This window comes from Macaca nemestrina, chromosome 4 (genome assembly GCF_043159975.1).
Source record: "Macaca nemestrina isolate mMacNem1 chromosome 4, mMacNem.hap1, whole genome shotgun sequence".
Taxonomy (NCBI): Eukaryota; Metazoa; Chordata; class Mammalia; order Primates; family Cercopithecidae; genus Macaca; species Macaca nemestrina.
Window position 1 is genome coordinate 66,033,496 of NC_092128.1, and position 23,478 is coordinate 66,056,973.

Below are 23,478 nucleotides of genomic sequence, written 5' to 3' on the forward strand. Positions count from 1 at the left end.
TCAGCATCTCAGTTCCTTCTGTTAATTCATCAGTCAAAAATATTACTTCCCCCTTTCTGGGATGCAGTAGGAGAAGGATTTGCAAGAGGCTGCAACTGTTTTTCTCATATACACCTGTCCTAAGGAAAAAAAAAGGGGGGGGCTTCCTCTTCTTTCCTTTAGAAACATGGAAAGTGGAGAATAAATGTTCCTACCTTCAACATTAAACATAAAATACCATCCTCTTTCTATAGGTTCTGTACTAAAATGATCGCTTAGTTTATATTTTTTCCTTTACTATGTTCATTTCAATATCTCTTTCATAACTCAACCTCAGAAGGGTGATACATAGAAATCCCAGAAAACAACTGTCTCATGGCATAATTAGTAAGGAGTCTACCCTTCATTGATATGAACTTAAAATTCATGTGGCTTAAAGGAGTAATTTTATCTAACAGGATAATAATTATACAATCATATATTAAAGACATATCTATAAAACTGAAGGATTTATTCTTGTAAGATTAGCTTTAGCTGACCTGAAAAATAATCTCCTTAAATCAAATATGGCCTTTCCTACATATTTGCTCATAAAATTTTCTGGTAAATTGTGGCTATTTTAAATTGCACCATATGCATCAAAATTTTTAACACTGAGAATTACAAGTATTGAAGTCTTATATTTTTATACATTTTTCATCAAAGAAGTTTACAATTCATACATTTTTATTTTAAAAAGTTTAAATCTATTGCAAACTGAAGTTTAGTAAACTGAATCTAAATAACTTGATTTTATTACTAATCCTGGAAGACAGAGGAGTAAGGAAAAATATGTTTAATTCTTTTCTTGTTCCCTTTCTGTCACAAATTTACACTTAGATTATCCATCATATCATCCAATTGACTAGATGTTTCTCCATAAACCATCCAAGACTGACAGAAATCCTCTAGTTGTGGAGTGAATGAATTATTTGTTCAGGCATGATTCCTCTGCTATCTCAATTTCTGAAATACAGAAAAAGGAGAAGTGCTATTAAATAACTATTAATTATACTTGTTCAATATTCCTTTATAGGTACCTAATTTAATCTGACATACTAAGGAAGGATTAGGAAAATGGAAGTATTCTACGGTTCATTAGTTCTTTGCAAGTATAATAGATTTTATAAAAGAAGTATATCTTACATAATTTAAAAGTTTTTGTCAAATCTTTGGAACTATAAAATTATTTGACTCAGTTTTTGGAAAATATTTTCCACATAAACTAAGAGGCTAAACTAGTTTCTATTGTCAAACCAATGAGAGAAGTCAGATTCAACATTTTCGATAAAAATTAAAACCTTTTTCCTATGATAATGTCTATATTTTCCATCTCTTCTGGAGTCAATTTTATAATGTATTCCAATAGATGATACTTCATGAATATTTACGCAACATTTTAAGTGCATCAATTTTTTTAATCTTAATTTTGAATTGCAACCATTGGCATTATAGAATGATCTTTTTCCTTGTTTCTTTGCCTGTATTTACAGGAAGGGGGCAAACTGTAACGTTGTCTGTTGGCAAATGTATCCTTCCCTAGGAAACTTTTGTTGTATTGAACTGAAATTTTCAGTGATATGAAACACAAATTCTACAAGGGTGTCACTAGAACAGTGATCTGATAAAGTACTCACATATATAGATTCTCTGTTATGGTATTCACGTACTTGGTGTAGATTCCTACTTCTACTCTTTGGTACCTGGAACAATGTGTTTTACCAATTAATAGCACAGAATCATATATGGCTGCTATTTCAAACTATATGCCTAAACTGGATACTTCTCTATACCTTTCAGGGGTCATTCCAATACTTTATCAGTTCTGAAGCTCCAAGGTAATGTGGAAATGGTCACGTGCTCCTTGTTAGACCTTTATTGCAAAGTGGGTCACTTGATCTGAAGCAGTGTCATGTGGAGACTCAAAATGTTAAAACATTCTGAATATCTCAGCCCTCAGATAGTGGTGCTGGTTGAGGCACTGAAGGCAAGCAAACTAAACTGATGCCAGAAAACATGTCAATTGTACAAACGACAAATATCTGCTCCCTCTAACATAGGCGAAGTCTCAAAACCACAGAAGGCTGACTGGTGTTCTCAACTCACTACTGGTCTCTGCTGCTGACAGATCAAGCATTCAGCTACAGAAATAGGCTAAGTGAATCTTGTGACAGGAGACTGATGTTTTAGGGCCTAGGAAAAGTGTCCACCCTGCAATCATAATCATTCAATTCACAGTCCTATAACACAGTCACTGGTATATGCAAGGACAAAGACTGGACAAATCATCATGTACAGCTGATTGTTCAGTACCACCTCTATCTTGAATGTCTGTCATGGGCATTGCTGTGGATACAAAAATCTTCAAAGTTTGAGCCCATTCCCATAAGCCAATCTTTCATAAACTATCTCTCTCAAATCTCCCAGTCTTTTTCATTCTAAGCTCATGACTGACTAGACAAGCTATTTGTCATAGTCAAGGATTCCACATATGTTTTTTATCTCATGCCAATTCTCTCTCCAAACCAAAACCAAGTGTATTCCTTACAGATACGCCCATATCTGAGCTAACTCATCCATAAACCACAGCCAGGTATTTTCCACCTATGTCCTCTGTTTTTAAGAGCCTACCACAAGGCCACACAACATTGGACCCCATCATGCTGCAAAGATGACACTACAAGTCATCATTATAGCAGGTCCCTAAACCTTAATATGATATGTCTTACTTCCTGGACCACATGTATTTTAACACAACACCCAAAGTACTTTCTGCTTCCTGATCCCCAGATAGTATTAATATGATGTTATCAAATACAGCGAATGAAAATAATGTTCTGTGGAATGTCTAAATCAGTATTATGCAATAGAAATACAATGGGAACACATATATAATTTAAAATTTTCCAGCAGTCACATTTTAAAAAGCAGAAACATGTGAAATAAATTTAATAATATTTGTTACTTAACCCAACATATTCAAAAATATTCTCATGTCAAAATGTAACCACTATAAAAATATTAATTAGATACTTTATATCATTTTTAGTAGTAACACTTCAAAGTCTGGTATTTATTTTATACAAATAACTCATCAGAATTTTCACTAGCCACGTTTCAAGTGCTCCATGTGAACATGTGAACTTCCACTTTTGGCCAAAATGGAGTAACAGGGACCAGAATTACCCTCCTGCTAACTGCCGAACAAAATACATGGAATAATGGTTTTCAGGACCCTGACTACTAGAGAATAAAGGACAGGAATCTCCTGGAGAAGAGAAACAAATGAAGTTATCCCTATGATTGCCCCAGCATACTGCCTTGAAAGAGCTTCCAAGACATGCACAAGGAAGGGAAACCCAAGCAGAGTTCAGCAGACTCATTGATTTCAAGAGAAGGCCTAGGAGACTGAGGTGGTCACAGTGCTCAGGAAAGAGTACCAAAGAAGAGAATGCTGCACAGAGTGAGAACCATGGGGACTTTCAAAGGGTACCTATGGTTTAACTATTCAGCTGAGTACTAATCAGCACATGTGTGTAAGAAAACTAGATGAGTCAGGCAAATAATCACATGAGAAGACTGGAAAAAATACACACTTACACAGAGCCAGGAATAGTGTTTATTTACGCCAGCCAGTTTGAGAAACCAAGTGTCTTGCTTCAGCAGTGGTAATAATTAGATCTAGAATAAACATTGCTGTGGTTAAGCCTAAAAAAAATCCAGAAAGCAAGACCCCAAAGGATAAACTATTTCCAAACGATTTCCTTTGTATTTCCAAAGAATGGAAGTATTTCTTAGATGAACTCCAGCACAAAACAAGTTTATAGGACTGAGAAAATATCTGGCTAACAAATGGATACAATTCATAATGTCTGGCCTCTAGTAAAAATTACGAGGCTTGCAAATAAGCAATATGCCTTATAATGAGGAGAAAATCAATACACTGACACCAACCAAGAAGAGAAAAATGGAGCAAATTAAAAATCAATGACTTCTCTTACACACATCAGAGAACAAGGTCACAAAGCAAACCACCACCTTGAAATTTGGAGAGACAGGTGCATCCAAAGACATCATATTATATAATCCACTAAGACATATATTATAGAATAAATCTCAGAAGATAAAGAAATACAGGTCAAAATTAAAATTATGAAGATCTAATATAATTAAGTCATCTCTTTGTATAATTTATAAATATGAGAAGATTAATAAATGTATCTTTATTAATTTTTAAATAAATTAATGTAATATTTAAGTATATTAAATTATTTAGAAGGTGAGGAGTATGATAAAAAGATACGGTATCTAGTAGATGTGCATGTGTATATAGAACTCTGTTAGCTGCGTTTGGAGATTGCTTCAACAAAAACTGAAAATAAAAATCAAAAATAACTCCATTAGTTTTTTCACACATCATGAGCAAATAGTAGTTTTTTATTTAATGAAAGACAAAGATATGGGTAACAATAAACAAAGCAGTCTAGTAGTTAGCATAAATTTTAAGTTTCATTAATAAAAATTAGAAAATATTAAATATTTTCTGAGCTGAAGATGATTGATACATTTGTATTGACATTTTCTCATATAATTATTAAAATACATCTTGGCCACCTTATAGCACACACTGACTTCACAAGAAATTACACAAAATTTTTTCTATGTATTGTGTCGAATGTGCTGTCAAAAATTTCAGTATTCCAAAATCATTCTATTTATATTTGAATGAGGCAGCATCACTAGTCCATAACATTTTTTAGGAATTAATATTAAGAATAGGCAAGTATTCATTATACTTAATTTTATGTAAAGTGTCATTTTTAGCATTCTTATCATTATTCTATTTGCTTTGCTCCAAAGCTAGATATTTTTTAAAATAGTCACAGGATCAAAGAGACAAAATTGCTGATTGAAATTTTCTATTACTTCTATTGCCCCACTCTACCCCGTACCTGAATTCAGATATAGTCTAATTCAGATATAGTCTACCCTGTACCTGAATTCAGATATAGATAATGCTAATACCTTATATTTAAAGCCGTGTTTTACACTTAACAGAAATATATATCAGAGGGAAAGATAGGTTTTTAAAAGTATTTCCACAGTTTGATGTTTTTTAGATTTTGAGGCCTTGGAGCAATGTCAATTATCAGGATGTAGGATATATGAGAAATATACTTACCTGCTGTAAAATGGGAGAAAATTCCTATAAACTCAACCACTTTTCAGATAATTTTAAGATCAATTTTATAAACAAATACACATAGAAGTTCAAGATCTGAAAATTTGAAAGTCTATGTCTACAGCCAATTAAGACAGGTTGAGAGATACAGAAATGTATAAATGTATATCTTTGAAATTCTTTCAAGTTAGAAATAATAGGAATAATTCACTTGAGAATTGTCTTAAATTAGGGAAAATCAGAGGTTAAGATAAAGGAGAAAATATTTTCCATTTCTAAGTTCAAACATTGCTTCCTAATATATGCAAATTTAAATGCAAATTATTAGAATAGTAAGTACTCAAATGCTGCTATACATTGTGAAGGAGATCACTGTTTTCTCAGCTTTGTAAATTATATGTAAAAAGGTAACTGAAAATGCAATGTTGCACTAAATATTTCTGAGGCTATTTTAAGTATAAAGAGTCTTTACAACTTTTTCATTGTTGAAGATGAGTTTAGTAACAACCTCGACAACATTAAAAAATATTTATAGCTGGTTTTAGACCCATGTTTTAAGATGAACATTTTAGAGCCAATTTAGTTTAATATATTTTCACTAAACACTTATTTTCGAAAAAGGCATATTTTGAATGAGAAAATGAAACATCAACTTTTCTTCTCCTGATTGATTCTCTAACTGATAGTTCTGCTTAGTTGAATAGCTATTGCCCAGGAATATAAAGCAATACAATTTGCCTCCAGGAACACATTCTCGACCTCTTGACCCCAGATGATTCTCTGAAATGGCATCTTGTGATAGTGAAGAATAAATTGCTTTTATTTGTATGTGTTTTTCTTCCCACAATATCTATTGGGTTGTCAGAGTTGAGTTGCCTGTGTTCCTACAACCTTATTACTTAAGAGTACTAAAATGACAGACTACACCTTCCCAGATCTCATAAAGAAAGCTTGCTTACTCGCCTGTTTTTAATAGTAAAGTCGCTAGAAAATAACATATGCTGTCAGCCACAATCCAAGGTAAACACAAGATTTTTTAGGATTTTCCTTCTTGGCTATATGAGCTCTTTTTTGGTGCCATATGAATTTTAAATTGTGTTTTCTAATTCTATGAAGAATGTCATTGGTAGTTTCATGAGAATAGCATTAAATCTATAAATTGTTTGGGGCAGTGTGACCATTTTAATGACATTGATTCTTCAGATACAGGAGCATGGAATGTTTTTCCATCTGTTTGTGTCATCTCTGACTTTCCTGAGCAGTGTTTTATAATTTTGATTGTAGAGATCTTCATCTTCCCTGGTTAGCTTTATTCCTATGTATTTTATTCCTCTTATGGAAATTGTGAATGGCACTGTATTCCTGATATTACTCTCAACTTGGATGGAGTTGTTGGCGTATAGGCTGCTATTCATTTTTATGTATTGATTTTATATACTGAAATTGTTCTGAAGTTGTTTATAACATCAAGAGGCTTTTGAGCAGAGGGCATGGGGTTTTGTAGATATAGAATCATGTCATCTGCAAACAAGGATAGTTTGAACTCCTCTCTTCCCATATGGATGCTTTTTATTTCTTTCTCTTGCATGACTGCTCTCGCCAGAACTTCCAATACTATGTAAAATGGGAATGGTGAGGAAAGACATCCCTGTCTTATTCTGGTTTTCAGGGGAATTGTTTCCAGCTTTTGCCTATTCAGTACAATGTTGGCTGTGTGTCATAGATGGCTTTCATTATTTTCAAGTATGTTCCTTCAATGCCTACTTTATTGAGGGTTTTTTAACATGAGGTGATGTGCAATTTTATCAAAAGCTTTTTCTGCATCTATTGAGATAATCATGTGGTTTTTATTTTTTAATCTGTTTATGTGGTGAATCACATTGATGATTTGTGTATGTTAAACCAATCTTGCATACCAGGGATAAAGCCTACTTGATTGTGATGGATAAGCTTTTTGGTGTGCTGCTGGATATGGTTTGCTAGTACTTTTTTGAGGCTTTTTGCATCTGTATCCATCAAGGATATTAGCCAAAAGGTATTTTGCTGCTGTTGTGTCTCTGCCAGGTTTTGGTATCAGGATGATACTGGCCTTATAGAATACATTGGGGAGGAGTCTCTTCTCCTGAATTTTTTGGGATAATATCAGTAAGAAAGGTGCCATCTCTTATACATCTGGTAGAATTTGGCTGTAAGTCTGTCTGGTCCTGGGCCTTTTTTGGTTAGTAGGCTTTTTATTACTGATTCAATTACAGAATTCATTATTCATTCAGGGATTCAATTAATTTTTGGTCCAGACTTGGGAAGACTTATTTAAAATTTAGACTTATTAAAAATTAATTTTTGTGAATAACAAACTTGTGGACTAATTGATCTTTTGTATTTTTTGGTTTTAATGTCCTTTAGTTCAGCTCTGATTTTAGTTATTTCTTGTCTTCTGCTAGCATTCAAGGTGGTTTGCTCTTTCTTCTTTAGTTCCTGTAGTTATGATACTAGCTTATTCATTTGAGATCTTTCTAACTTTTTGATATGGGTGTTTAGTGCTCTAAAAGTCCCTCTTAATATTGCCTTAGCTGTGTCCCAGATATTCTGGTATGTTGTATCTTTGTTCTCACTAATTTTGAAGAACTTATTGATTTCTACCTTAATTTCCTTACCCCAAAATCATTCACGAGCAGTTTGTTTAATTCTCATGTAATTTTATGATTTTGAGTGATTTTCTTAGCGTTGATTTCTATTTTTATTTAGCTGTGGTCTGAGAGTGTGTTTGGCATAATTTTGGATTTTTGAATATTCTGAGGATTACTTTATGTCCAACCATGTGGTTAATTTTAGATATTGTACTATGTTCATATAAGAAGAAGTATATTCTGTTGTTTTGGGGTGGAGAGTTCTGCAGATGTCTATGAGGTCCCTTTATTCGAGTGCTGAGTTCAGATCCTGAATATCTTTGTTAATGTCCTGCCTTGATTATCTAATATCAATGGGATGTTGAAGACTCCCACTACTACTGTGTGTGAATCTAAGTCTGTTTGTATGTTTCCAAGAACTGCTTTATGAATCTGGGTTCTCCTGTGTTGATGCATATATATTTAGGATAGTTAGGTCTTCTTGTTGAATTGTACCCTTTACCATTGTATAGTGCCCTTCCTGGTCTTTTTCATGTTTATTGGCTTAAAATCTGTTTTGTCTGAAATTAGAATAGCAACCCCTGCTTATTCTGTTTTCCATTTACTTGTTAGATTTTTATCCAACTCTTTATTTTCAGTCTATGGATGTCATTGCATGTGGAATGGATCTCTTGAAGACAGCATACCAATGGGCCTTGCTTCTTTATCCAGATTGCCACTCTGTGCCTTTTAATTGGGGGCATTTAGCCCATTTACATTCAAGGTTAGTATTGATGTGTGTAATTTTGATTCTGTCATCTTGTTATTAGCTCTTTATTACACAGACTTGTGTGGTTGCTTTATAGTGTAACTCATCTGTGTACTCAAGTATGTTTTGTAGGGGCTGGTAGTGGTCTTTCCTTTCAATAGTTAGCACTCCTTTTAGCACCTCTTATAAGGCAGGTCTGGTAGTAACCAATCCTCTCAGCATTTGCTTGCCTAAAAGGATCTTATTTCTACTTCACTTATAAAGCTTAGTTTGGCTGAATATGAAATTCTTGGTTGGAATTCTTTTATTTAAAAATGTTGAATATAGGCCCCCAATCTCTTCTGACGTGTAGGGTTTCTGCTGAAAGGCCTATTGTTAGCCTGATGGGGTTCCCTTTGTAGGTGACCTGCCCTTCCCTCTAGCTCCCTTTAACATTTTTTTCTTTCATTTCAACCTTGGAGAATCTGATGACTACGTGTCTTGGTGATGGTCTTCTTGTGTAATATCTTACAGGAATTCTCTGAATTTCCTGAATTTTAATATTGGCTTCCCTAGAGAGGTTGAGGAAGTTTTCATGGATGATATTCTGAAATGTTATCCAAGTTGCTTGCTTTCTCCCCATCTCTTTCAGGGACACCAATGATTCATAGCTTTGGTCTCCTTACATAATTCTGTATTTCTCAGAGGTTTTGTTTATTCTTGTTTATTCATTTTTCTTTATATTTGTGACTTATTTCAGAAAGCCAGTCTTTGACCTCTGATATTCTTTCCTCAGCTTGGTCTTGGTCTATTCTGCCATCAGTATTTGCAGTTGCATTAGGAAATTATTATAATGTGTTTTTCAGCTCTATCAGATCAATTTGTTTTTTAAATAAGTTATTTCACCTATTGGCTCCTGTATCATTTTATTGTAATCCTTAGATTCCTTGGATTTGGTATCAACTTTCTCTTGAATCTCAATGATCTTTGTTTCTATCCATATTCTAAATTGTATTTCTGTCATTTCAACCATTTAAAGCCAGTTAAGAATCTTTGTTGGGAAACTGGTGTGGATGTATGGAGAAAAGAGGCCTCTCTGGCTTTTTGAGTTGCTAGAGTTCTTGCCCTGGTTCTTTCTCATCTGTGTGGGTTGTTGTTTCTTTAACTGAGGTGTAATTTGAGTATAGTCAGTAGACTCCTTTTCTGGATGTTTTCAGAGGGTCAAGGTTTTGTTCAGGGTCTTTATTTGTAAATTATTGTCCTTTGTTTCACAGGGGGTATATTAGCAAACTATTAATATTTTTATTGAAATTTTTGCCTGTGACCCAGAAGGTGACACTTAAGTGAAATGGTCAGTAGGTAGGTTCTTGCTTAGCCACCTGACTCCTCTGTATTTCCTCACAGTTGCAGCCATGCTCCCTCTCAGTGCTCTTAAAGTACTGGCTGCAGATATCAGCTTGGCACTCCCAGGCTGCACACTGCAGCTCTGCGGCAACCTCAGACTTTATGTTCCCTCCCCACCTTGGAGACAGCAGAGGAAGCAACCTTAGCAGTGGTTGTTGCAGAAGGCCTTTTTCACTTGTCACTTGGGGCTCTACCCCAGAACCACTATCAATCAGTATGATTGGCCTGGGGCAGTGCAGCTGCCCTATGGGCCCAAGCTGGTGGACCCTGTCTGGTAATGAGCGAGGGCTGTGTGGGTCTCATGAGAGAAGCACTTTCCTTAGGACTTCACACAACTTCTTAGGGCAACTGCAGCTTGTTGGAGGTGTGGGTAAAGGACTCAGAGTCTTTGTTTCTTCCCCAATCCAGGGCAGTGAAAGCAGTACCACTACAACATCAGTGGGAGAGGGGCTTTTGGTTGCCTATAGGAGCTCCATCTCAGAGAAATACAGAGCTGCCACTACTGGAGTTTTCAGCCAGAGGGGTGGGTTGGCTGTACTGCTGCCTGAGCTGGGAGTTCCACTTGTTGAGATGTGGAAGGTGAAGATCTCACAGGAAGGAGAGACTGAGTCCCTCTCTGTATGGTGACTGTGGTGTGCTGGAAGTGAAGGTGAAGCCCTCAAGCTCTTCATTTCTTTCCCAGACTGAGGGCAGCAGGAGCAGAACCACTACTGTGGCAGTGGCAGAAGGGCTGTTGGTTGCCTCTGGCAGCCTCTCCCCATGGAAACTCAGAGCTCCTGCTAGTGGGTGTGCTCAGCCATGAGTGGAACAGCTGATCTGAGGTCCTGAGCTGGAGGACTTGCCTGTTCAAGAGTGGCAAGTGGGGTCTCACAGGGAAGAGAGACTGGATTGCTCTCCATATGGTGGTTGTGGTGTGCTGGAGGTGCCAGCATAGCAACTAGGCCCTTTATTCCTTCCCTAGCCTGAGGGTGGTTAGGTTCATACCACTTAAGCTGCAATGGTGGAGGGATTGTGGGTTGTCTCTGGGACTTCCTCCTCAAAGAACTGCATAGCCACCTTCAACTGAAGTGTTCAGGTCAGGGCAGGCTAGTTGTGCTGGAGTTTCAGGTCAGGAAGCCCTGCCCAGTAAGGAGAAGCAGAATTGGGGACACGTGTGGAATGTGCTTTGGCCACTTTTTTTCCCTTTTCCACAGGGCAGCTGTGTTATGCTGGGAATCTGTACCAGTCCCTAGTCATTCCACATCCTTGAGACCCCAAACGCAAAATTGGCAAAGGCTGCAACAAACCCAAAGTGGTGGCTTGCCCCTCCCCGTGGGAGCTCCATCCTAGGGAAGTGCAGAGTTGCTACTGGCCTGACAGCCCCAGTGAGCTGGAGCTGGAGTCCCAGGTCGGGACTCCACCCAGTGAAAAAAAGTGGGATTGGGGACCCATGTAAAAAACAGTCTGGCTACTTTTCTGTGGGGCAGCTGTGTTGTGTTGTGTATCTCTGCATGTCCCTAGTCACTGTGCACCTTCTGGAGCCCGAAGACAGTAGCAAGGAGGGCTGAGAGACAGCCAAAATGGTGGCTTGCCTGTCCCTGTGAGAACTCAATCCCAGGAAAGTGCAGACCTGCTACCTCTCTGAGAGCCCAAGAGGGAGGTGGCAGGAGACCTAGACCAGTGAGTCTTACCCTCCAAGGTACAGTAGAGGTGAAGCCTGCAGTCCATCACCATTCAGCCCCTGGATTCAGTCCCTTTCCTGGGGGCACATAAGGGAGCCTGACCTACCCCCCGTTGCCAGAGCTGCAGCCACTAGTGCCAAATGTCTGAAAATCCAAGGCTCCTAGAACTCCATGTGTGCTTGAGTAATAGCTCTTCCCAAGCTCCGTGTAACTCTGTGTGACAATCTGAAGACCTTGGTGGGTTGAACTCATGAGGGGATCTTCTGAGCCCAGGGTTGCAAAAGTCCATGGAATAAGTATGGGTCCTGGCCAGGTGCGGTGGCTCACACCTGTAATCCTAGCACTTTGGGAGGTGGAGGCAGGCAGATCACAAGGTCAGGAGATCAAGACCATCCTGGCTAACACGGTGAAACCCCGTCTCTACTAAAAATACAAAAAATTAGCCAGGTGTGGTGGCAGGCACCTGTAGTCCTAGCTACTTGGGAGGCTGAGGTAGGAGAATGACATGAACGTGGGAGGCAAAAAAAAAGAAGTATGGGTCCCTGGGGAATCTCACTCACTATTTCTACATGGTAGGGAAGCCATCTCTGGCCCAATGTGCCTCCTGGATGGGTGGGCTTCCTGTCCTGTTACCTCCATTCTCTGTGGGTGGAGTTGTTTCCTTGATTAATCCCAATGTGTCCACCTGGATGGTTCAGTCGATCTAGTATTTACTCACCACTTTTTCTCACTGTGAAATCAGCACACACTAGTTGCTTCTAGTCAGCCATACTGAGAAGCAACCCAAGTTCTCCCACTTACTAAGCAAGTCATTTTATTTTTCTGGCTTTCAGTTTACATATTGATAAAAGCTATTTATTTAAATGTTGTTGAAAGAATAAATTAAGAATATTTAAGAAGTCTAGCATATTTTTCTTCCTTTTTCTTAACTGTTAGGTATTATTAAAGAAATAACTGAAGTTGTTTAAACAACAAGAATGAAATGTGTATAACTAGACAGTCAACATTAATAAACCACCTCAACAATTCCTCAACATATTCTTTTCAGCTGTCTTTAAATCCCCATCTGTTAGCAGTGGTGAATCCATATGGGTCTGCAGCAAATGTGATTCTGGCCTCCTAGGAGGAAAAAATTCAGCCACGATGCATAATGTAGAGGAGAGACTGAGGCAAGTTTCAGAGCAGGAGCAAAAGTTGATTCAAAAGTTTTAGTGCAGGAATGAAAGAAGGTACACTTGGAAGAGGTCCAAGCCAATGACTTGAAAGATTCAAGTGCATCATTTAGCCCTCGGCTTGACATTTTATATACTGGCATGGTTCCAGGGTTTTCCCTTTTCATCCCTTGATTTTTCCCCTGGGTTGGACTGTCCACATGTGCAGTGTCCTGCTAGCACGTAGAAGGGGCTACATGCACAGTGTGTTTACTGAACTTGTTTGCATGCTCACTTGAGGTGTTTTCCCTTACTACTCGAGTGTTCCTAGAGGAAGGTACTATACCAGTTAAACTCTGTCATTTTGCCTCTGAGGGCACGTGCTTAAGCCCACTTGCCCAACTCCTGAGATCTTATTGGGAAGCTGCTCATCACCAACTTCAGGTGTTTTCTATCCATTGGGAGACTGCCGTTCCCTAGTCCCAGCTGCAGCCAATTATTATTTTGGAGACACAGTTTAGCAATCTCATGAACATCATCTCATGGTCACCTGACATTCCTGGGGGGCACTCTCCTGCCCTGCTCATGTCTGCCTAGCTACTGACTCGAACACATCTACTATGTTACATTTATAGTCCTTACATTTTCTCTCCCCACAAGAAGTTGCCTGAAATTCATCTAAAATGATTATTTCTATTTCCTGAGAGTAATGCAATATGAAACAACTCTACATCAATATATTCCTATTGGGTGCTGCATGTCTGTTATGATTTTTCCTGAATTGGAACCAAAGGGACAAATGTAGCACCAATGAGCAAAAGAAAAATAAACACAGTAATGAAGTCAGTTCATGAATTGACAGTCTTGTCAGGTAAACTTGCATCTGTCATGAAAAATGACTAGAGTTTTATTTGACATCTAAATGGAAAGAATACCTCTCTCATATATATATAATATATATATATTACAGTTCTGATATATATATTTCTGATATATATATAGATATATATCAGAAATTTTTAGAAGTCTATTCTTTAAATCTTTTCAACAAGCTTAAAACAAGTATTATTGTAATAGAACAGAACTGGGGTGCACTTGCCTGGTGTGGTAAGACCAGATATCCACATCAAGGTTTGCAGCAGTAGTAAGGATTTATTTTCAGGGTGCAAGCAAAGAGAATCAGATTGCTAATGCTTAAATCCCAACTTCTCTTATAGGTAAGGGCTTTTAAAAGCAGGGGTAAATTTTATGAAAGCAGAGGTTATAGGCAAATTGTAAATAAATTTGCATGGAGATTATACATTGATTTTGGTACACATGGGCAGGATCTCTTGCAGCAGGGGGTTACAGATCAGAGGAAGACTCAAAGACTTTTTGATTCTCAATTGGTTAAGAAAAAAAAAGGTTGTTTAAAAAGTTAGCGTCAACAGAAAATAATATTAGCTCTGGCTGGTGGATATGACTTTCTACAGGCCCCTCAGGAAGAACTTTAAAAAAAGAAAAGTGATCAAAGACCAGTCTTTAGGTCTCCCTTCATCTGAGGTCTACATGTCAGGGGATCCACTTGGTGGCATTCTGTGTTTGTAAAAAACAACTCAGGGAACAGAATAGAGAGCCCAAAAATAAGACCACACACCTATGACCACCTGATCTTCAATAAAGCTGGCAAAAACAAGCAATGGATAAAAGATTCCCAATTCAAAGGATGGTGCTGGGATAACTGGCTAGTCATATGCAGAAGACTGAAGCTGGGCCCCTTCCTTATACTATATACAAAAATTAACTCAAGATGGATTAAAGACTTAAATATAAAACCCAAAACTATAAATATCCTGGAAGACAACCTAGTCAATACCATTCTGGACCTAGGAATGGGCAAAGACTTCATGACAAAGACACCAAAAGTAATCACAACAAAAACAAAAATTGATAAGTGGGATCTAGTTTAACTTAAGAGTTTCTGTACAGCAAAAGGAACTATGAACAAAGTGAACAGACAATCTACATAATCAGAGAAAATATTTGCAATCTATGCATATGTCAAAGGTCTAATATCAAGCATCTATAAGAGACTTAAACAAATATACAAGAGAAAACCAAACAACCCCATCAAAAAGTGGGCAAAGGACTTGAACAGACACTTTTATTTAAAAGAAGACATACATGTGATCAACAAGCACATGAAAAAAAGCTCAATATCACTGATCATTAGAGAAATGCAAATCAAAACCACAATGAAATATCATCTCACATCAGTCACAATGGCTATTATTAAAAAGTCAAAAAATAAGAGATGCTGGCGAGGTTGCAGAGAAAAGAGAACACTTATACACTGTTGGTGCGAGTGTAAATTACTTCAACCATTGTGGAAAGCAGTATGGTGAGTCCTCAAAGAGCTAAAAGCAAGATTACCATTCAACCCAGCAATCTCACTACTGGGTATATACTCGGAGGAATATAAATAATTCTACCACAAAGACACATGCATACAAATGTTCATTCCAGCACTATCCACAATAACAAAAACATGGAATAAACCTAAATGTCCATCAATAATGGATCAGATAAAGAAAATGTGGTAAATATACATCATCATGTGTATATTTACACAAATGTGGTAAATGTGGTAAATATGCAGCCATCCAAAAAAAAAAAGAAAGAGATCATGTCTTCAGGGGGAACATGGATGGAGCTGGAGGCTATGATTTTTCAGCAAACATAGCAACAGAAAACCAAACACCACATATTCTCACTTATAAGTGGGAATAAATGATGAGAACTTATGAACACAATGAAGGAAACAACAGACACTGGGGTCTACTTGAGGGGGAGGGGAGAGGGGGAAGGGTTGGAGGAGGGAGAGAAGCAAAAAAGATAACTATTGGGTACTGGGCTTAATTCCTCGATGATGAAATAATCTGTACAACAAACCCCCATGACATTAGTTTACCTATGTAACAAACCTTCACATGTACCCCCCTGAGCCTAAAATAAAAGTTAAAAAAAACCCACATTATATATTTTTAGTTTCTGTAATGAACAAAACATTTCCTGATTCTAACTTTCTTGGCTATTGTTTTAAGCTACTATTTTCTTATTGCTCATCAAGTTGCTCATGGGGCTAGCTAGGTAGTTGGAATTTCCCTTAAAGAAACTCAAGATTTGTATTTATTTTCTTTTTTTTTTTTGTTTTTTTTTTTTTTTTTTTTGTTTTTTTTTTTTTTTTGAGACGGAGTCTCGCTGTGTCTCCCAGGCTGGAGTGCAGTGGCCGGATCTCGGCTCACTGCAAGCTCCGCCTCCCGGGTTCACGCCATTCTGCCGCCTCAGCCTCCCAAGTAGCTGAGACTACAGGCGCCCGCCACCACGCCCGGCTAGTTTTTTGTATTTTTAGTAGAGACGGGGTTTCACCATGTTAGCCAGGATAGTCTCGATCTCCTGACCTCGTGATCCACCCGCCTCGGCCTCCCAAAGTGCTGGGATTACAGGCTTGAGCCACCGCGCCCGGCTTGTATTTATTTTCATGATAGGCTGAGGGAGGTGCCTGGCAGGCCCCTAAGAGGGGTTCCTATTCTGCTCAATATATAGGTTTATTTTGCCCCCCAAAAAACTTCGTTATATTTTAGATTATACAATAAATTGATATCTAACTCACAAACACCATAAAACATAATTATCCTTTCAGTTTGCTCCCAAGTTATAAATCCAAATTCACAGCATACATTTAGAATACAGGTAAATTGCTATTAAATGACTGTAGATACTTGCTTGTGTATCCCATATAATTTTATTTACCAAATAAGACTCTAAACTACTTTATATTTAGTGAAAGTTTGAAAATTAGCAAAAGAGAGATCAACGGACTAGATATTAAATAAAATTCTCCAAGAAGAGGAAAGTTGATGTCAGATGGATATTTGGTTCTATAAAAAGGAATAAAAAGCAAGAGAGTATTCAAAATGTATGTGAATATATTTATTTTTTAAACATCCTCATTTTTTTACAACCTGCACTTGTACCCCTGAACTTAAAAGTTAAAAAATAAAAACAAAAAATATTCCCATGGAGGAAGATGAAGAAATACATACATACCCAACACTATCTTGTTTATAAGAAATCCACTAAAGAAATGAAGACACAGGTTAAAAATGGAGGAATAGAAAGAGATATGCCACATAAACCTAATTATAAGAAAGCTGGAATGGTTATATCAGTATCAGAGCAATGTACACTTCAGAACAGCAATATTACTAGGGATATAGAGAAACATAAAGGGTTTCTCATAAAGGGTCAATTTATCAGGAATAAACATTCTAAATGTATTAATATGCCACTGGTAAGTGCTTCAAAATATATGAGGCCGGAACTAAAAAAAATAAAAGGGAAGCAAATGATTCAAATGTTATAAGTTGCAGAATTCAATGCTACCCTTTCAGTAACTGACAGTACAAGCAAACATAAAATCTTCAAGGATGTATAAGGCTTGGACAAAACTGTCAACCACTTGAATCTGGTTCACCTTTGTGGAACACTCCACTAAATAACAGAATACACATTCTTTTCAAATGTACATGGAAGAGTCATCACAATAGTTCATTCTAGAGGCCATAAAATGAGTCCCAAAATTAAAAATGAATTAAATCTGACAACAATGGAATTAAAGTAAAAACTATTAACAAATATAGAAAAGCTTTAAATATTTGGAAATTAAGTCACATAATTTTAAATAATACCATTGAGTCTAAGAAGAAATGACAATAGAAAATCAGTGCCTTGAACTGAATGATAATGAAAATACAACATGTCAACATTTGCTGAGTGAAGCTATAGCAGTATTCACAGCTTTACTGATGAATTCTATCAAATAGTTAAGAAACTAATATTACAAAAATGTCTCAGAAAATACTGGAGTAGGAAAAAAAAACTTTCAATTTGTGATGCCAGCACTATCCTATAATTAAAAACATGCAAAGATATTACAAGAAAGCAAGTTACAGACAATGGTATTTTTTAGCAACAGATACTAGGAATGGAAAGTAGATCCTAGGAATAAAAAAGAAACTTCTTCAACATGATAAAGGACATCTATGAAAAAAATTAATGATGAAAACCTGAATGTTTTCTCCTTAAAATCAGGAAAAAGTAAGGATACTCACTCTTAACACATATTCCACACTGCAGTGAAAGTCCTAGCCAGTGCAATAAAGGCAATAACTACAGAAAGCTTCTACAACCAGAAAGTGATTTTTACAAGATTGAGATGCAAGGAGAGTATCCAAAAGTTAAATGTATTTAAGTATGCTAGCAACAAATAGTTGCCAAATAAAATGAAAAACACAGTTAACAAAAGCATCCAAAATTTTAAAACTTACCAGAAGATTCCATAATGTTTACATGTTAATTGTCCCTTATCTACAGATTCAGGGCAGTTCCAGTCAAATTATCCAAATGATCAGTGAAATGATTTAAACTTTCACATCAAAATGAAAGAATTTAAGCCTTCAGTTTGTCCTACATAACCCAAAGTCAATGATCTCCAGAACTGATATTCAAAGAGAGAAAAGTTTAAATGCACAATAAAAAGGGTAGACAGAGAACAGCTTAACAGATGCCTCATTATCTTTTATCTAAAATGAAGGTAAGTTGTACAATCATCAAATCATTTTTATACACATGGCCCTTGCCCTAGTGCAGAAGAATCAAAGATTAACAGAACACTGTCCCTATAAACAAGGAACTCACAGTCTGGTGGAAGAGTTGCTGATAGTCTAATGGAGGAATTTATTAAAGAGACATGACATGGAGAGTTTTTCCCCCTATCTATTTATTGTTATAACATGAAGAGTAACTTAGAAGAAGCCAAATGTGTTTTATACCTGGTACTCATTGGTCATTTGCTGAAGGAGCTCTTCTTTCCTCCATAGCTTCCCCTTCCACACTGACAAAGAAAAACTTCTTCAAGTTATGCATATTAATCTCCTTTCACAAACTCTTTTGATGTGCATCTTCTGAAGTATGAGATTAACATATTTTCCTATTATATTAAAGGGACATTATAAAAGATAAGTGACTCCTCCCACACTATAATGGGACAAGATCAAGTTTCTTTCATTAGCTTTAACAAAACAGCACACACTCTACTACTCTGGATGTTAATTTTATAGCAAGTGCTATCTTAGCACATGAATATCTAAAATCTCCTCTTACACCAAGAAACTGTCTTAAATATTGCAACCTCCTTACACAAAGAAACTTTCTTCTGTTTATTCGCACCACAGTGCCCAGTGAATAAGGACATGGTAGTCATGCAATAAACACTTCTTGTTTTGTATATGGGTTAATAATATAAGAATTATTTTTAGGATTAATAATCTTTATTTCTTAGTGTATATTCTAAATGGTGCCTCCTTACAAACCCTATGTCAATCTTTAGTCATTTTATTGGAAATATATTACCTTTAGGGTAAATATCCTGATTGCAAAGCAACATTTTCAGCTTGCCATTTCTTACCCCAAAAATAGCATTTCTGGCACCCAGCTTTCATCATGTGACTATTCAGTTTAGGCTTGGTCTACCAGGCAGTACAGGGACAATAGATGCTATCTGGGAATGAAAATCAATAAACCTATATTCCAGCTTCAGTTGCTTGCACCTTGCTTTCCTATTTCATTTAAAAAAAAAAAAAAAAGTAAGGTCATTGTCTCAACCAATCCACAAAACAAAGTGAGAATTTACAATAATGTTTTCTTATGGCTTAGGTGTTCCGGGAAAGGTGCCATGTGAACAGTTGGTATGCTTTGTCATCGCTGATTTCCAGAGCATAATAAGTGATCAGTCATGTTTTGTTCTAATATATATAATGATAGACAAGATAGCATACATATTTTGCCAATACAAGGGGGAAAAAAACACCTTAAAGATGGTATGTTTCTAAAATTCCATCAGGCATTCCAGTTCCTGGTGTGCATAGTAGCATTCATGGGCACTTTTACTATTTTATTTTATTTTATTTATTTTATTTTAGAGATGGGGTCTCACTATGTTGCACAGGCTGGAGTACAGTAGTGTGATCTCAATTTGCTGTACTCTCTGCCTCCTGGGCTCAAGCAATCCCCCTACTAAGTAGCTGCAACCATAGGGGCTCACCACCATGCCCAGCTAATTTTTTGTATTTTTGGTAGAGACGAGGTTTCACCATGTTGTTCATGCTCGTCTTGAATTCGTGAGCTCAGAGATTCACCCGCCTTGGCTTTCCAAAGTGCTGGGATGAACTACTGCGCCCAGCCTCGTGAGTTGTTTTAAAAAGAAACATGGCTTCTCTTACTATTTCTTTATCATGGCAAAGTTTTGCTACATAAAACTAACCTAAGAAAATGTAGTATATGTTGGTCCTAGGGCACCTATTTCCAGACTTTACTACACGTTGGAATAATCTGAAGATCTATAAAAATATTGATGCGTTCCTAGCACTCCCAGGTATTCTAATTTAACTGGCATGAGGTGAAAGCTGAATATTTGGATTTTCAAAAAGTGGTCCATGTGATTCTAACATGCAGCCAACTTTCAAACTCACTATCCTAAGCAGTTGCCTAATCGCATTTAAGTCTTTTTTCTCAATTACCCGTTAGCTGCTGAAATTCATCAACTGAAATTCTGCTCCACCTAATCAAGATTTTAACTTTGTGAATACTTATTTTATTTAGAAATTGCAAACCATCTGCTTATGCATAACCTTTCTTGGTGGTATGTGTTAAGTCTTAACATTGGGCTCTAATTGGCCTTACAGAGCCATTAATTCCAGCTGAAGCTCATTATTTTCCCTGACCAAAGTAGCCTTTCCGATGTTTCATAAAATTCAAAGATTTGATCTCTAATTTTCACATTTACCCAAAATTATTTTGTTCAATGAAGGGTCATTCTTGTATACACAATGTCAGAGAGACATCACCCCCACTGAGGATATCACCTGGTTCTTTTCCAATAAGCTGTGCTTTACAAGGCATCAGAAGCAACTCCGTGTGTCCCATCTCCTCTGGGCACCAAAACTATCCTAATGAATTAATCTATTGTAAACCATTGTTTGAAAAACTCATGCCTGTGTCTTACTCAACCTGAACCCTTTTCTTGGAATAACCTTTCATATCCCTGTAATCTGGTTTTTGGACTGTTGAGCACAAGTTCATGTTCCAGGGCTCAGCTGAGACATCACAGCCACCAATAAGGTCTGTTTTGAGTCCACTTTTCTAAGGGAGGATTGATCACTCTACCCTCTGGGCACTCACTGAGTAGCTAATGCTTCTATCATAGACCTTAAATCTCTCTCACACTATCAGTTGATCTTCTAACTCTCTTCAAGAAGCTATAAACCACTGAAAAGTAAGAAACATATTTATGTCCCAAGTCTCAATCACTGTACTTGACACTGTAGGTACATGGTATGCACTGATCCAACGAATTAAATTTTTTTTTCATGATAGAAGCATGGGGCTTGGAGTCAGATACGGGTAAAACTTCCAATTCTGCTTCCTCTAGTATATTTTTGAACAAACCATGTAAATTTTCTAAGCCTAAATGATCCCACATAAAATGTGACTTGTAAGCGATGACTTTTGGGATGCCATGAGGATTATATAAGATGATATCACATGCATCAATCATTCTCCCCCGAGCCTCATCTCTGGTAAACTAGCACCAGTGGAATTCAGGATCAATGTCATTTTTACTCTCTAAAGCCCTTCCCCAGTTTATAATGTTACCAACACTCTCACCACACTTTAACCAAACATTGCCTCTCAGATGTTTTAAATAACAACTTGACAACACTTTTCCTTATTCTGTGATGTTATCATATTAAGTGGTACTAGGCTCTTGTTTATAAATATTGAAAGCCAAAGTTTATTCTTGACAAAGTGCACACAATGCGAGAAGGAACAGGTATACCACTTAAACTATGCCATTGGATCATGAAGTTAATCCAATATCTGACTATTGTCAGGGAAATGTTGCTTATGAGAAGAATAGCAGACAACTACATGGCAATTTGGTGTTTGCATCTTCTATCCTTACTTGCTGCCATCCTAGATTAAAATTTACAAAATCTAATATTTTCTAGTGAGAAGAAGTACTTGTACTGGGAGAAAAATGAGCTCCTCTCTCTCTCTAACCTCATCTCCTACCACACTCCTCAATGAAAATAGTTATTAGAGACAGTTTAAACTTTAAATGGATTTGTGGCACTATTATCATGTTGTCAATTGTTGATTTATTGTATTTGGCAATTGTCAATTTTGTAGATGACATTTAGGGAAAAGAGGAGACTGCAGTCTTAACCTTTTTACTGAAGAGGAATGAGCAAACTCTGTTGTATTGCCTTACATTTGTTGTAAAGCATACTAAAAATATGCCCCAAAATTGATGTAATAAATATGCTCTTGATGACTTTATAGATATCCCATAGTTGACAACAGAACATTTAAAAGGCCCAATACATTTTTTAAATAGGTACTAATTTTGGAAAGCAATATTTACCTGATTTGTTTATCTGCCATGAAATACAATAGTACATGGTACAATTCTACTGATATATGCACAAAATGACCAAATTCTAATCAGTTCAAAACGTTCTAATTTTACTAAGAAATTCTAACTCTGGAAAATAGAAAATGCCAAGCTTTTGGCTGGTTGTATTTAAAAAGTAGTGTCTTCAGCTATAGATTACATGTCTACATTTACTGCATTTATGATTTAGCTTCTACATCTCAACTAACATACTACTTTCTTTAAAGCAAAGCCTTTTCTGAGTATTCCTCCACACTAGGACTAGGTTAGATGATGCATTTCATGTATATATAGTCATAGAATCTTATGCATAGTAAAAACTCAATAATCACTTATCAATCAATAAATCATTATTGGACTTATTCATAGAGAGATAAAAAATAATGGTGATATAAACACATTTTTTCAAACACATAAAGGTAGAAATCATTCATTATCAGTAGATATACACTAAAAGAAATGTTAAAGGAGGTCTAGCAAAAGATGACAATTTTGATTTACACAATGAAAAACACTGAAAAAGGTTTTTTTTAAAGAGTAAGTATAAAACACATTTCTTCTTTTAATTCTTTTTAAAAAGATAATTGTTTAAAGTCACAAGTTCTAAAAATACATTGTGGGTTCTATAAAATATGTGTAAATATAATGTATGCCAATAACAGCACAAGAGATAAAATAGAGGAAGTAAAAATATATTGTTATGATGTTCTTATACTACATGAGAATTGTATAATATTTTGACAGACTGTAAGTTAAAGAAATATATGATAAAAGACCCAAAATAAAGAACTATAACTAATAAGCAATATTGATAAGATCCCATTACAAAAGATATATAATACAAACAAGGCAGAGAAAAAATATTTAAAAAACATTAAAAACCAGCAAAATGGCAGATTTAAATGCAAATCTATAATTATATTAAATGCAAATGGTCTAAAATTGCCAGTTAAAATACTTAGTTATCACGTTGGATTTAAAAGTATGTACAACTCAGCATTTGCTTGTCTGTAAAGGATTTTATTTCTCCTTCACTTATGAAGCTTAGTTTGGCTGGATATGAAATTCTGGGTTGAAAATTCTTTTCTTTAAGAATGTTGAATATTGGCCCCCACTCTCTTCTGGCCTGTAGGGTTTCTGCCCAGAGATCCG

General features: G+C 36.4%; 1 long non-coding RNA gene across 1 annotated transcript in view; it reads right to left on the reverse strand.

The window, feature by feature from the left end:
• Positions 1-539: 539 nt before the first annotated feature.
• LOC105475431 (uncharacterized) overlaps positions 540-23,478 on the reverse strand; it is a 270,783-nt gene continuing 247,844 nt past the window's right edge. Inside the window, exon 4 of the long non-coding RNA XR_011622103.1 lies at positions 540-984. This is a non-coding gene — a long non-coding RNA (uncharacterized lncRNA). The remainder of the gene's footprint in view (positions 985-23,478) is intronic.